Source organism: Calliopsis andreniformis, unplaced genomic scaffold (genome assembly GCF_051401765.1).
Source record: "Calliopsis andreniformis isolate RMS-2024a unplaced genomic scaffold, iyCalAndr_principal scaffold0019, whole genome shotgun sequence".
NCBI lineage: Eukaryota > Metazoa > Arthropoda > Insecta > Hymenoptera > Andrenidae > Calliopsis > Calliopsis andreniformis.
In genome coordinates, this window is record NW_027480431.1 from 6,876,810 (window position 1) to 6,892,237 (window position 15,428).

The following is a 15,428-nucleotide window of genomic DNA, read 5'->3' on the forward strand; positions in this document are numbered from 1 at the left end:
ATGCGATGGAAAAGCTGTTGTATTTATGTCGTATTTTATGCTTCTGGCCTTGACTTCTTAGGCCGTAACTATGCGGTCTGGTGGAGCAACGCCCTGGAGTGAAACCTAGGTTGCCCGGAACGTAGAATTGGCCATCAATTTCAAACTGGTTGCAATTATTCCTGTTATATTATGGAAACACTGTTGTATTTTTATTGCATTTTATGCTTCGGGCGTTGACTTCTAAGGCCCTACCTATTCAAACTGTTGGAGCAACGCCCTAGGGTGAAGCCTAGGTTGCTCGGAAAGTAGAAATGACCATAAGTTTCATACTGGTTGAAATTAATCCTTTTATACGATGGAAAAGCTGTTGTATTTATATCGTATTTTATGCTTCTGGCGTTTACTTCTAAGGACCTAACTATTCGATCTGGTGGAGCAACGCCCTAGAGTGAAGCCAAGGTTCCTCGGAATGTGGAAATGACCATAACTTTCACACTGGTTGCAATTATTCGTCTTATACGATGGAAACGCTGTTGTATTTATATTGTATTTTATGCCTCTGGCGTTGACTTCTAAGGCCGTAGCTATTAGATGTGGTGGAGCAACGCCCTAGAGTGACGCCTAGGGTGCTCGGAACATAGAAATGACCATTACTTTCACACTGGTTGCAATTACTCGTTTTATACGATGGAAAAGCTGTTGTATTTATATCGTATTTTATGCTTTTGGCGTTGACTTCTTAGGCCGTAACTATTCGGTCTGGTGGAGCAACGCGCTGGAGTGAAACCTAGGTTGCCCGGAACGTAGAATTGGCCATCACTTTCAAACTGGTTGCAATTATTCCTGTTATATGATGGAAACACTGTTGTACTTTCTTTGCATTTTATGGTTCTGGCGTTGACTTCTAAGGCCCTAACTATTCAATCCGTTGGAGCAACGCCCTAGGGTGAAGCCTAGGTTGCTCGGAAAGTAGAAATGACCATAAGTTTCATACAGGTTGCAATTATTTGTTTCATACGATGGAAAAACTGTTGTATTTATATTGTATTTTATGCTTCTGGCGTTGACTTCTAAGGCACTAACTATTCGATCTGGTGGAGCAACGCCCCAGAGTGAAGCCTAGGTTGCCCGGAACGTAGAATTGGCCATCACTTTCAAACTGGTAGCAATTATTCCTGTTATATGATGGAAACACTGTTGTATTTTTATTGCATTTTATGCTTCGGGCGTTGACTTCTAAGGCCCTAACTATTCAATCTGTTGGAGCACCGCCCTAGGGTGAAGCCTAGGTTGCTCGGAAAGTAGAAATGACCATAAGTTTCATACTGGTTGCAATTATTCGTTTTATACGATGGAAGAACTGTTGTATTTATATTGTATTTTATGCTTCTGGCGTTGACTTCTGAGGCCCTAGCTGTTCGATCTAGCGGAGCAACGCCCTAGAGTGAAGCCTAGGTTGCCCGGAAAGGAGAAATGACCATCACGTTCAAACTGGTTGCAATTAATCCTTTTATACGATGGAAAAGCTATTGTATTTATACCGTATTTTATGCTTCTGGCGTTTACTTCTAAGGCACTAACTATTCGATCTGGTGGAGCAACACCCTAGAGTGAAGCCTAGGTTGCCCGGAACGTAGAATTGGCCATCACTTTCAAACTGGTTGCAATTATTCCTGTTATATGATGGAAATACTGTTGTATTTTTTTTGCATTTTATGGTTCGGGCGCTGACTTCTAAGGCCCTAATTATTCAATCTATTGGAGCAACGCCCTAGGGTGAAGCCTAGGTTGCTCGGAAAGTAGAATGTCCATAAGCTTCATACTGGTTGCAATTATTCCTGTTATATGATGGAAACACTGTTGTATTTTTATTGCATTTTATGCTTCGGGCGTTGACTTCTAAGGCCCTAACTATTCAATCTGTTGGAGCAACGCCCTAGGGTAAAGCCTAGCTTGCTCGGAAAGTAGAAATGACCATAAGTTTCATACTGGTTGCAATTATTCGTTTTATACGATGGAAAAGCTGTTGTACTTATATTGTATTTTATGCTTCTGGCGTTGACTTCTAAGGCACTAACTACTCGACCTGGTGGAGCAACGCCCTAGAGTGAAGGCTAGGTTGCCCGGAACGTAGAATTGGCCATCACTTTCAAACTGGTTGCAATTATTCCTGTTATATGATGGAAACACTGTTGTATTTTTTTTGCATTTTATGGTTCGGGCGCTGACTTCTAAGGCCCTAATTATTCAATCTGTTGGAGCAACGCCCTAGGGTGAACGCTAGGTTGCTCGGAAAGTAGAATGTCCATAAGCTTCATACTGGCTGCAATCATTCGTTTTATACGATGGAAAAGCTGTTGTATTTATATCGTATTTTATGCTTTTGGCGTTGACTTCTTAGGCCGTAACTATTCGGTCTGGTGGAGCAACGCGCTGGAGTGAAACCTAGGTTGCCCGGAACGTAGAATTGGCCATCACTTTCAAACTGGTTGCAATTATTCCTGTTATATGATGGAAACACTGTTGTACTTTCTTTGCATTTTATGGTTCTGGCGTTGACTTCTAAGGCCCTAACTATTCAATCCGTTGGAGCAACGCCCTAGGGTGAAGCCTAGGTTGCTCGGAAAGTAGAAATGACCATAAGTTTCATACAGGTTGCAATTATTTGTTTCATACGATGGAAAAACTGTTGTATTTATATTGTATTTTATGCTTCTGGCGTTGACTTCTAAGGCACTAACTATTCGATCTGGTGGAGCAACGCCCCAGAGTGAAGCCTAGGTTGCCCGGAACGTAGAATTGGCCATCACTTTCAAACTGGTAGCAATTATTCCTGTTATATGATGGAAACACTGTTGTATTTTTATTGCATTTTATGCTTCGGGCGTTGACTTCTAAGGCCCTAACTATTCAATCTGTTGGAGCACCGCCCTAGGGTGAAGCCTAGGTTGCTCGGAAAGTAGAAATGACCATAAGTTTCATACTGGTTGCAATTATTCGTTTTATACGATGGAAGAACTGTTGTATTTATATTGTATTTTATGCTTCTGGCGTTGACTTCTGAGGCCCTAGCTGTTCGATCTAGCGGAGCAACGCCCTAGAGTGAAGCCTAGGTTGCCCGGAAAGGAGAAATGACCATCACGTTCAAACTGGTTGCAATTAATCCTTTTATACGATGGAAAAGCTATTGTATTTATACCGTATTTTATGCTTCTGGCGTTTACTTCTAAGGCACTAACTATTCGATCTGGTGGAGCAACACCCTAGAGTGAAGCCTAGGTTGCCCGGAACGTAGAATTGGCCATCACTTTCAAACTGGTTGCAATTATTCCTGTTATATGATGGAAATACTGTTGTATTTTTTTTGCATTTTATGGTTCGGGCGCTGACTTCTAAGGCCCTAATTATTCAATCTATTGGAGTAACGCCCTAGGGTGAAGCCTAGGTTGCTCGGAAAGTAGAATGTCCATAAGCTTCATACTGGTTGCAATTATTCCTGTTATATGATGGAAACACTGTTGTATTTTTATTGCATTTTATGCTTCGGGCGTTGACTTCTAAGGCCCTAACTATTCAATCTGTTGGAGCAACGCCCTAGGGTAAAGCCTAGCTTGCTCGGAAAGTAGAAATGACCATAAGTTTCATACTGGTTGCAATTATTCGTTTTATACGATGGAAAAGCTGTTGTACTTATATTGTATTTTATGCTTCTGGCGTTGACTTCTAAGGCACTAACTACTCGACCTGGTGGAGCAACGCCCTAGAGTGAAGGCTAGGTTGCCCGGAACGTAGAATTGGCCATCACTTTCAAACTGGTTGCAATTATTCCTGTTATATGATGGAAACACTGTTGTATTTTTTTTGCATTTTATGGTTCGGGCGCTGACTTCTAAGGCCCTAATTATTCAATCTGTTGGAGCTACGCCCTAGGGTGAACGCTAGGTTGCTCGGAAAGTAGAATGTCCATAAGCTTCATACTGGCTGCAATCATTCGTTTTATACGATGGAAAAACTGTTGTGTTTATATTGTATTTTATGCTTCTGGCGTTGTCTTCTAAGGCACTAACTATTCGATCTGGTGGAGCAACGCAATAGAGTGAAGCCTTGGTTGCCCGGAAAAGAGAATTGGCCATCACTTTCAAACTGGTTGCAATTATTCCTGTTATATGATGGAAGCACTGTGGTATTTTTTTTGCATTTTATGGTTCGGGCGTTGACTTCTAAGGCACTATCTATTCGATCTGGTGGAGCAACGCCCTAGAGAGAAGCCTAGGTTGCCCGGAACGTAGAATTGGCCATCACTTTCAAACTGGGTGCAATTATTCCTGTTATATGATGGAAATACTGTTGTATTTTTTTTGCATTTTATGGTTCGGGCGCTGACTTCTAAGGCCCTAATTATTCAATTTGTTGGAGCAACGCCCTAGGGTGAAGCCTAGGTTGCTCGGAAAGTAGAATGTCCATAAGCTTCATACTGGTTGCAATTATTCCTGTTATATGATGGAAACACTGTTGTATTTTTATTGCATTTTATGCTTCGGGCGTTGACTTCTAAGGCCCTAACTATTCAATCTGTTGGAGCAACGCCCTAGGGTAAAGCCTAGCTTGCTCGGAAAGTAGAAATGACCATAAGTTTCATACTGGTTGCAATTATTCGTTTTATACGATGGAAAAGCTGTTGTACTTATATTGTATTTTATGCTTCTGGCGTTGACTTCTAAGGCACTAACTACTCGACCTGGTGGAGCAACGCCCTAGAGTGAAGGCTAGGTTGCCCGGAACGTAGAATTGGCCATCACTTTCAAACTGGTTGCAATTATTCCTGTTATATGATGGAAACACTGTTGTATTTTTTTTGCATTTTATGGTTCGGGCGCTGACTTCTAAGGCCCTAATTATTCAATCTGTTGGAGCAACGCCCTAGGGTGAACCCTAGGTTGCTCGGAAAGTAGAATGTCCATAAACTTCATACTGGCTGCAATCATTCGTTTTATACGATGGAAAAACTGTTGTGTTTATATTGTATTTTATGCTTCTGGCGTTGTCTTCTGAGGCACTAACTATTCGATCTGGTGGAGCAACGCAATAGAGTGAAGCCTTGGTTGCCCGGAAAAGAGAATTGGCCATCACTTTCAAACTGGTTGCAATTATTCCTGTTATATGATAGAAACACTGTGGTATTTTTTTTGCATTTTATGGTTCGGGCGTTGACTTCTAAGGCCCTAACTATTCAATCTGTTGGAGCAACGCCCTAGGGTGAAGCCCAGGTTGCTCGGAAAGTAGAAATGACCATAAGTTTCATACTGGTTGCAATTATTCGTTTTATACGATGGAAAAGCTGTTGTATTTATATTGTATTTTGTGCTTCTGGCGTTGACTTCTAAGGCACTAACTATTCGATCTGGTGGAGCAACGCCCTAGAGTGAAGTCTAGGCTGCCCGGAACGTAGAATTGGCCATCACTTTCAAACTGGTTGCAATTATTCGTTTTATACGATGGATACGCTGTTGTATGTAGATTGTACTTTAAGCCTCTGGCGTTGACTTCCAAGGCCGTAGCTATTAGATGCGGTGGTGCCACGCCCTAGAGTGACGCCTAGGGTGCTCGGAACGCAGAAATGACCATTACTTTCACACTGGTTGCAATTATTCGTTTTATGCGATGGAAAAGCTGTTGTATTTATGTCGTATTTTATGCTTCTGGCCTTGACTTCTTAGGCCGTAACTATGCGGTCTGGTGGAGCAACGCCCTGGAGTGAAACCTAGGTTGCCCGGAACGTAGAATTGGCCATCAATTTCAAACTGGTTGCAATTATTCCTGTTATATTATGGAAACACTGTTGTATTTTTATTGCATTTTATGCTTCGGGCGTTGACTTCTAAGGCCCTACCTATTCAAACTGTTGGAGCAACGCCCTAGGGTGAAGCCTAGGTTGCTCGGAAAGTAGAAATGACCATAAGTTTCATACTGGTTGCAATTATTCGTTTTATACGATGGAAAAACTGTTGTATTTATATTGTATTTTATGCTTCTGGCGTAGACTTCTAACGCCCTAGCTGTTCGATCTAATGGAGCAACGCCCTAGAGTGAAGCCTAGGTTGCCCGGAAAGGAGAAATGACCATCACGTTCAAACTGGTTGCAATTAATCCTTTTATACGATGGAAAAGCTGTTGTATTTATATCGTATTTTATGCTTCTGGCGTTTACTTCTAAGGACCTAACTATTCGATCTGGTGGAGCAACGCCCTAGAGTGAAGCCAAGGTTCCTCGGAATGTGGAAATGACCATAACTTTCACACTGGTTGCAATTATTCGTCTTATACGATGGAAACGCTGTTGTATTTATATTGTATTTTATGCCTCTGGCGTTGACTTCTAAGGCCGTAGCTATTAGATGTGGTGGAGCAACGCCCTAGAGTGACGCCTAGGGTGCTCGGAACGTAGAAATGACCATTACTTTCACACTGGTTGCAATTACTCGTTTTATACGATGGAAAATCTGTTGTATTTATATCGTATTTTATGCTTTTGGCGTTGACTTCTTAGGCCGTAACTATTCGGTCTGGTGGAGCAACGCCCTGGAGTGAAACCCAGGTTGCCCGGAACGTAGAATTGGCCATCACTTTCAAACTGGTTGCAATTATTCCTGTTATATGATGGAAACACTGTTGTACTTTCTTTGCATTTTATGGTTCTGGCGTTGACTTCTAAGGCCCTAACTATTCAATCCGTTGGAGCAACGCCCTAGGGTGAAGCCTAGGTTGCTCGGAAAGTAGAAATGACCATAAGTTTCATACAGGTTGCAATTATTTGTTTCATACGATGGAAAAACTGTTGTATTTATATTGTATTTTATGCTTCTGGCGTTGACTTCTAAGGCACTAACTATTCGATCTGGTGGAGCAACGCCCCAGAGTGAAGCCTAGGTTGCCCGGAACGTAGAATTGGCCATCACTTTCAAACTGGTAGCAATTATTCCTGATATATGATGGAAACACTGTTGTATTTTTATTGCATTTTATGCTTCGGGCGTTGACTTCTAAGGCCCTAACTATTCAATCTGTTGGAGCACCGCCCTAGGGTGTAGCCTAGGTTGCTCGGAAAGTAGAAATGACCATAAGTTTCATACTGGTTGCAATTATTCGTTTTATACGATGGAAGAACTGTTGTATTTATATTGTATTTTATGCTTCTGGCGTTGACTTCTGAGGCCCTAGCTGTTCGATCTAGCGGAGCAACGCTCTAGAGTGAAGCCTAGGTTGCCCGGAAAGGAGAAATGACCATCACGTTCAAACTGGTTGCAATTAATCCTTTTATACGATGGAAAAGCTGTTGTATTTATACCGTATTTTATGCTTCTGGCGTTTACTTCTAAGGACCTAACAATTCGATCTGGTGGAGCAACGCCCTAGAGTGTAGCCTAGGTTGCGCGGAATGTGGAAATGACCATAACTTTCACACTGGTTGCAATTATTCGTTTTATACGATGGATACGCTCTTGTATTTATACTGTATTTTATGCTTCTGGCGTTGACTTCTAAGGCACTATCTATTCGATCTGGTGGAGCAACGCCCTAGAGAGAAGCCTAGGTTGCCCGGAACGTAGAATTGGCCATCACTTTCAAACTGGTTGCAATTATTCCTGTTATATGATGGAAATACTGTTGTATTTTTTTTGTATTTTATGGTTCGGGCGTTCACTTCTAAGGTCCTAACTATTGAATCTGTTGGAGCAACGTCCTAGGGTGAAGCCTAGCTTGCTCGGAAAGTAGAAATGACCATAAGTTTCATACTGCTTGCAATTATTCGTTTTATACGATGGCAACACTGTTGTATTTTTACTGCATTTTATGCTTCGGGCGTTGACTTCTAAGGCCCTAACTATTCAGTCTGTTGGAGCAACGCCCTAGGGTGAAGCCTAGGTTGCTCGGAAAGTAGAAATGACCATCAGTTTCACACTGGTTGCAATTATACGTTTTATACGATGGAAAAGCTGTTGTATTTATATTGTATTTTATGCTTCTGGCGTTGACTTCTAAGGCCCTAGCTATTCGATCTGGTGGAGCAACGCCCTAGAGTGAAGCCTAGGTTGCCCGGAAAGGAGAAATGACCATCACTTTCAAACTGGTTGCAATTAATCCTGTTATACGATGGAAAAACTGTTGTATTTTTATCCCATTTTATGCTTCTGGCGATCACTTCTTAGGCCCTAACTATTCGATCTGGTGGAACAACGGCCTACGGTGAAGCCTAGCTTGCCCGGAACGTATAAATGACCATTACTTTCACATTGTTTGTAATTATTCCTTTTATACCATGGAAACGCTGTTGTATTTATATCGTATTTTATGCTTCTGGCGTTTACTTCTAAGGACCTAACTATTCGGTCTGGTGGAGCAACGCCCTAGAGTGAATGCTAGGTTGCTCGGAATGTAGAAATGACCATAACTTTCACACTGGTCGCAATTATTCGTTTTATACGATGGATACGCTGTTGTATGTATATTGTACTTTAAGCCTCTGGCGTTGACTTCCAAGGCCGTAGCTATTAGATGTGGTGGTGCCACGCCCTAGAGTGACGCCTAGCGTGCTCGGAACGCAGAAATGACAATTACTTTCACACTGGTTGCAATTATTCGTTTTATGCGATGGAAAAGCTGTTGTATTTATGTCGTATTTTATGCTTCTGGCCTTGACTTCTTAGGCCGTAACTATGCGGTCTGGTGGAGCAACGCCCTGGAGTGAAACCTAGGTTGCCCGGAACGTAGAATTGGCCATCAATTTCAAACTGGTTGCAATTATTCCTGTTATATGATAGAAACACTGTGGTATTTTTTTTGCATTTTATGGTTCGGGCGTTGACTTCTAAGGCCCTAACTATTCAATCTGTTGGAGCAACGCCCTAGGGTGAAGCCCAGGTTGCTCGGAAAGTAGAAATGACCATAAGTTTCATACTGGTTGCAATTATTCGTTTTATACGATGGAAAAGCTGTTGTATTTACATTGTATTTTATGCTTCTGGCGTTGACTTCTAAGGCACTAACTATTCGATCTGGTGGAGCAACGCCCTAGAGTGAAGTCTAGGCTGCCCGGAACGTAGAATTGGCCATCACTTTCAAACTGGTTGCAATTATTCGTTTTATACGATGGATACGCTGTTGTATGTAGATTGTACTTTAAGCCTCTGGCGTTGACTTCCAAGGCCGTAGCTATTAGATGCGGTGGTGCCACGCCCTAGAGTGACGCCTAGGGTGCTCGGAACGCAGAAATGACCATTACTTTCACACTGGTTGCAATTATTCGTTTTATGCGATGGAAAAGCTGTTGTATTTATGTCGTATTTTATGCTTCTGGCCTTGACTTCTTAGGCCGTAACTATGCGGTCTGGTGGAGCAACGCCCTGGAGTGAAACCTAGGTTGCCCGGAACGTAGAATTGGCCATCAATTTCAAACTGGTTGCAATTATTCCTGTTATATTATGGAAACACTGTTGTATTTTTATTGCATTTTATGCTTCGGGCGTTGACTTCTAAGGCCCTACCTATTCAAACTGTTGGAGCAACGCCCTAGGGTGAAGCCTAGGTTGCTCGGAAAGTAGAAATGACCATAAGTTTCATACTGGTTGCAATTATTCGTTTTATACGATGGAAAAACTGTTGTATTTATATTGTATTTTATGCTTCTGGCGTAGACTTCTAACGCCCTAGCTGTTCGATCTAATGGAGCAACGCCCTAGAGTGAAGCCTAGGTTGCCCGGAAAGGAGAAATGACCATCACGTTCAAACTGGTTGCAATTAATCCTTTTATACGATGGAAAAGCTGTTGTATTTATATCGTATTTTATGCTTCTGGCGTTTACTTCTAAGGACCTAACTATTCGATCTGGTGGAGCAACGCCCTAGAGTGAAGCCAAGGTTCCTCGGAATGTGGAAATGACCATAACTTTCACACTGGTTGCAATTATTCGTCTTATACGATGGAAACGCTGTTGTATTTATATTGTATTTTATGCCTCTGGCGTTGACTTCTAAGGCCGTAGCTATTAGATGTGGTGGAGCAACGCCCTAGAGTGACGCCTAGGGTGCTCGGAACGTAGAAATGACCATTACTTTCACACTGGTTGCAATTACTCGTTTTATACGATGGAAAAGCTGTTGTATTTATATCGTATTTTATGCTTTTGGCGTTGACTTCTTAGGCCGTAACTATTCGGTCTGGTGGAGCAACGCCCTGGAGTGAAACCCAGGTTGCCCGGAACGTAGAATTGGCCATCACTTTCAAACTGGTTGCAATTATTCCTGTTATATGATGGAAACACTGTTGTACTTTCTTTGCATTTTATGGTTCTGGCGTTGACTTCTAAGGCCCTAACTATTCAATCCGTTGGAGCAACGCCCTAGGGTGAAGCCTAGGTTGCTCGGAAAGTAGAAATGACCATAAGTTTCATACAGGTTGCAATTATTTGTTTCATACGATGGAAAAACTGTTGTATTTATATTGTATTTTATGCTTCTGGCGTTGACTTCTAAGGCACTAACTATTCGATCTGGTGGAGCAACGCCCCAGAGTGAAGCCTAGGTTGCCCGGAACGTAGAATTGGCCATCACTTTCAAACTGGTAGCAATTATTCCTGATATATGATGGAAACACTGTTGTATTTTTATTGCATTTTATGCTTCGGGCGTTGACTTCTAAGGCCCTAACTATTCAATCTGTTGGAGCACCGCCCTAGGGTGTAGCCTAGGTTGCTCGGAAAGTAGAAATGACCATAAGTTTCATACTGGTTGCAATTATTCGTTTTATACGATGGAAGAACTGTTGTATTTATATTGTATTTTATGCTTCTGGCGTTGACTTCTGAGGCCCTAGCTGTTCGATCTAGCGGAGCAACGCTCTAGAGTGAAGCCTAGGTTGCCCGGAAAGGAGAAATGACCATCACGTTCAAACTGGTTGCAATTAATCCTTTTATACGATGGAAAAGCTGTTGTATTTATACCGTATTTTATGCTTCTGGCGTTTACTTCTAAGGACCTAACAATTCGATCTGGTGGAGCAACGCCCTAGAGTGTAGCCTAGGTTGCGCGGAATGTGGAAATGACCATAACTTTCACACTGGTTGCAATTATTCGTTTTATACGATGGATACGCTCTTGTATTTATACTGTATTTTATGCTTCTGGCGTTGACTTCTAAGGCACTATCTATTCGATCTGGTGGAGCAACGCCCTAGAGAGAAGCCTAGGTTGCCCGGAACGTAGAATTGGCCATCACTTTCAAACTGGTTGCAATTATTCCTGTTATATGATGGAAATACTGTTGTATTTTTTTTGTATTTTATGGTTCGGGCGTTCACTTCTAAGGTCCTAACTATTGAATCTGTTGGAGCAACGTCCTAGGGTGAAGCCTAGCTTGCTCGGAAAGTAGAAATGACCATAAGTTTCATACTGCTTGCAATTATTCGTTTTATACGATGGCAACACTGTTGTATTTTTACTGCATTTTATGCTTCGGGCGTTGACTTCTAAGGCCCTAACTATTCAGTCTGTTGGAGCAACGCCCTAGGGTGAAGCCTAGGTTGCTCGGAAAGTAGAAATGACCATCAGTTTCACACTGGTTGCAATTATACGTTTTATACGATGGAAAAGCTGTTGTATTTATATTGTATTTTATGCTTCTGGCGTTGACTTCTAAGGCCCTAGCTATTCGATCTGGTGGAGCAACGCCCTAGAGTGAAGCCTAGGTTGCCCGGAAAGGAGAAATGACCATCACTTTCAAACTGGTTGCAATTAATCCTGTTATACGATGGAAAAACTGTTGTATTTTTATCCCATTTTATGCTTCTGGCGATCACTTCTTAGGCCCTAACTATTCGATCTGGTGGAACAACGGCCTACGGTGAAGCCTAGCTTGCCCGGAACGTATAAATGACCATTACTTTCACATTGTTTGTAATTATTCCTTTTATACCATGGAAACGCTGTTGTATTTATATCGTATTTTATGCTTCTGGCGTTTACTTCTAAGGACCTAACTATTCGGTCTGGTGGAGCAACGCCCTAGAGTGAATGCTAGGTTGCTCGGAATGTAGAAATGACCATAACTTTCACACTGGTCGCAATTATTCGTTTTATACGATGGATACGCTGTTGTATGTATATTGTACTTTAAGCCTCTGGCGTTGACTTCCAAGGCCGTAGCTATTAGATGTGGTGGTGCCACGCCCTAGAGTGACGCCTAGCGTGCTCGGAACGCAGAAATGACAATTACTTTCACACTGGTTGCAATTATTCGTTTTATGCGATGGAAAAGCTGTTGTATTTATGTCGTATTTTATGCTTCTGGCCTTGACTTCTTAGGCCGTAACTATGCGGTCTGGTGGAGCAACGCCCTGGAGTGAAACCTAGGTTGCCCGGAACGTAGAATTGGCCATCAATTTCAAACTGGTTGCAATTATTCCTGTTATATTATGGAAACACTGTTGTATTTTTATTGCATTTTATGCTTCGGGCGTTGACTTCTAAGGCCCTACCTATTCAAACTGTTGGAGCAACGCCCTAGGGTGAAGCCTAGGTTGCTCGGAAAGTAGAAATGACCATAAGTTTCATACTGGTTGCAATTATTCGATTTATACGATGGAAAAACTGTTGTATTTATATTGTATTTTATGCTTCTGGCGTAGACTTCTAACGCCCTAGCTGTTCGATCTAATGGAGCAACGCCCTAGAGTGAAGCCTAGGTTGCCCGGAAAGGAGAAATGACCATCACGTTCAAACTGGTTGCAATTAATCCTTTTATACGATGGAAAAGCTGTTGTATTTATATCGTATTTTATGCTTCTGGCGTTTACTTCTAAGGACCTAACTATTCGATCTGGTGGAGCAACGCCCTAGAGTGAAGCCAAGGTTCCTCGGAATGTGGAAATGACCATAACTTTCACACTGGTTGCAATTATTCGTCTTATACGATGGAAACGCTGTTGTATTTATATTGTATTTTATGCCTCTGGCGTTGACTTCTAAGGCCGTAGCTATTAGATGTGGTGGAGCAACGCCCTAGAGTGACGCCTAGGGTGCTCGGAACGTAGAAATGACCATTACTTTCACACTGGTTGCAATTACTCGTTTTATACGATGGAAAAGCTGTTGTATTTATATCGTATTTTATGCTTTTGGCGTTGACTTCTTAGGCCGTAACTACTCGGTCTGGTGGAGCAACGCCCTGGAGTGAAGGCTAGGTTGCCCGGAACGTAGAATTGGCCATCACTTTCAAACTGGTTGCAATTATTCCTGTTATATGATGGAAACACTGTTGTATTTTTTTTGCATTTTATGGTTCGGGCGCTGACTTCTAAGGCCCTAATTATTCAATCTATTGGAGCAACGCCCTAGGGTGAAGCCTAGGTTGCTCGGAAAGTAGAATGTCCATAAGCTTCATACTGGTTGCAATTATTCCTGTTATATGATGGAAACACTGTTGTATTTTTATTGCATTTTATGCTTCGGGCGTTGACTTCTAAGGCCCTAACTATTCAATCTGTTGGAGCAACGCCCTAGGGTAAAGCCTAGCTTGCTCGGAAAATAGAAATGACCATAAGTTTCATACTGGTTGCAATTATTCGTTTTATACGATGGAAAAGCTGTTGTACTTATATTGTATTTTATGCTTCTGGCGTTGACTTCTAAGGCACTAACTACTCGACCTGGTGGAGCAACGCCCTAGAGTGAAGGCTAGGTTGCCCGGAACGTAGAATTGGCCATCACTTTCAAACTGGTTGCAATTATTCCTGTTATATGATGGAAACACTGTTGTATTTTTTTTGCATTTTATGGTTCGGGCGCTGACTTCTAAGGCCCTAATTATTCAATCTGTTGGAGCAACGCCCTAGGGTGAACGCTAGGTTGCTCGGAAAGTAGAATGTCCATAAGCTTCATACTGGCTGCAATCATTCGTTTTATACGATGGAAAAACTGTTGTGTTTATATTGTATTTTATGCTTCTGGCGTTGTCTTCTAAGGCACTAACTATTCGATCTGGTGGAGCAACGCAATAGAGTGAAGCCTTGGTTGCCCGGAAAAGAGAATTGGCCATCACTTTCAAACTGGTTGCAATTATTCCTGTTATATGATGGAAGCACTGTGGTATTTTTTTTGCATTTTATGGTTCGGGCGTTGACTTCTAAGGCACTATCTATTCGATCTGGTGGAGCAACGCCCTAGAGAGAAGCCTAGGTTGCCCGGAACGTAGAATTGGCCATCACTTTCACACTGGTTGCAATTATTCCTGTTATATGATGGAAATACTGTTGTATTTTTTTTGCATTTTATGGTTCGCGCGCTGACTTCTAAGGCCCTAATTATTCAATCTGTTGGAGCAACGCCCTAGGGTGAAGCCTAGGTTGCTCGGAAAGTAGAATGTCCATAAGCTTCATACTGGTTGCAATTATTCCTGTTATATGATGGAAACACTGTTGTATTTTTATTGCATTTTATGCTTCGGGCGTTGACTTCTAAGGCCCTAACTATTCAATCTGTTGGAGCAACGCCCTAGGGTAAAGCCTAGCTTGCTCGGAAAGTAGAAATGACCATAAGTTTCATACTGGTTGCAATTATTCGTTTTATACGATGGAAAAGCTGTTGTACTTATATTGTATTTTATGCTTCTGGCGTTGACTTCTAAGGCACTAACTACTCGACCTGGTGGAGCAACGCCCTAGAGTGAAGGCTAGGTTGCCCGGAACGTAGAATTGGCCATCACTTTCAAACTGGTTGCAATTATTCCTGTTATATGATGGAAACACTGTTGTATTTTTTTTGCATTTTATGGTTCGGGCGCTGACTTCTAAGGCCCTAATTATTCAATCTGTTGGAGCAACGCCCTAGGGTGAACCCTAGGTTGCTCGGAAAGTAGAATGTCCATAAGCTTCATACTGGCTGCAATCATTCGTTTTATACGATGGAAAAACTGTTGTGTTTATATTGTATTTTATGCTTCTGGCGTTGTCTTTTAAGGCACTAACTATTCGATCTGGTGGAGCAACGCAATAGAGTGAAGCCTTGGTTGCCCGGAAAAGAGAATTGGCCATCACTTTCAAACTGGTTGCAATTATTCCTGTTATATGATAGAAACACTGTGGTATTTTTTTTGCATTTTATGCTTCTGGCGTTGACTTCTAAGGCACTAACTATTCGGTCTGGTGGAGCAACGCCCTAGAGAGAAGTCTAGGCTGCCCGGAACGTAGAATTGGCCATCACTTTCAAACTGGTTGCAATTATTCCTGTTATATGATGGAAACACAGTTGTATTTTTATTGCATTTTATGCTTCGGGCGTTGACATCTAAGGCCCTAACTCCTCAACCTGTTGGAGCAACGCCCTAGGGTGAAGCCTAGGTTGCTCGGAAAGTAGAAATGACCATAAGCTTCATACTGGATGCAATTATTCGTTTT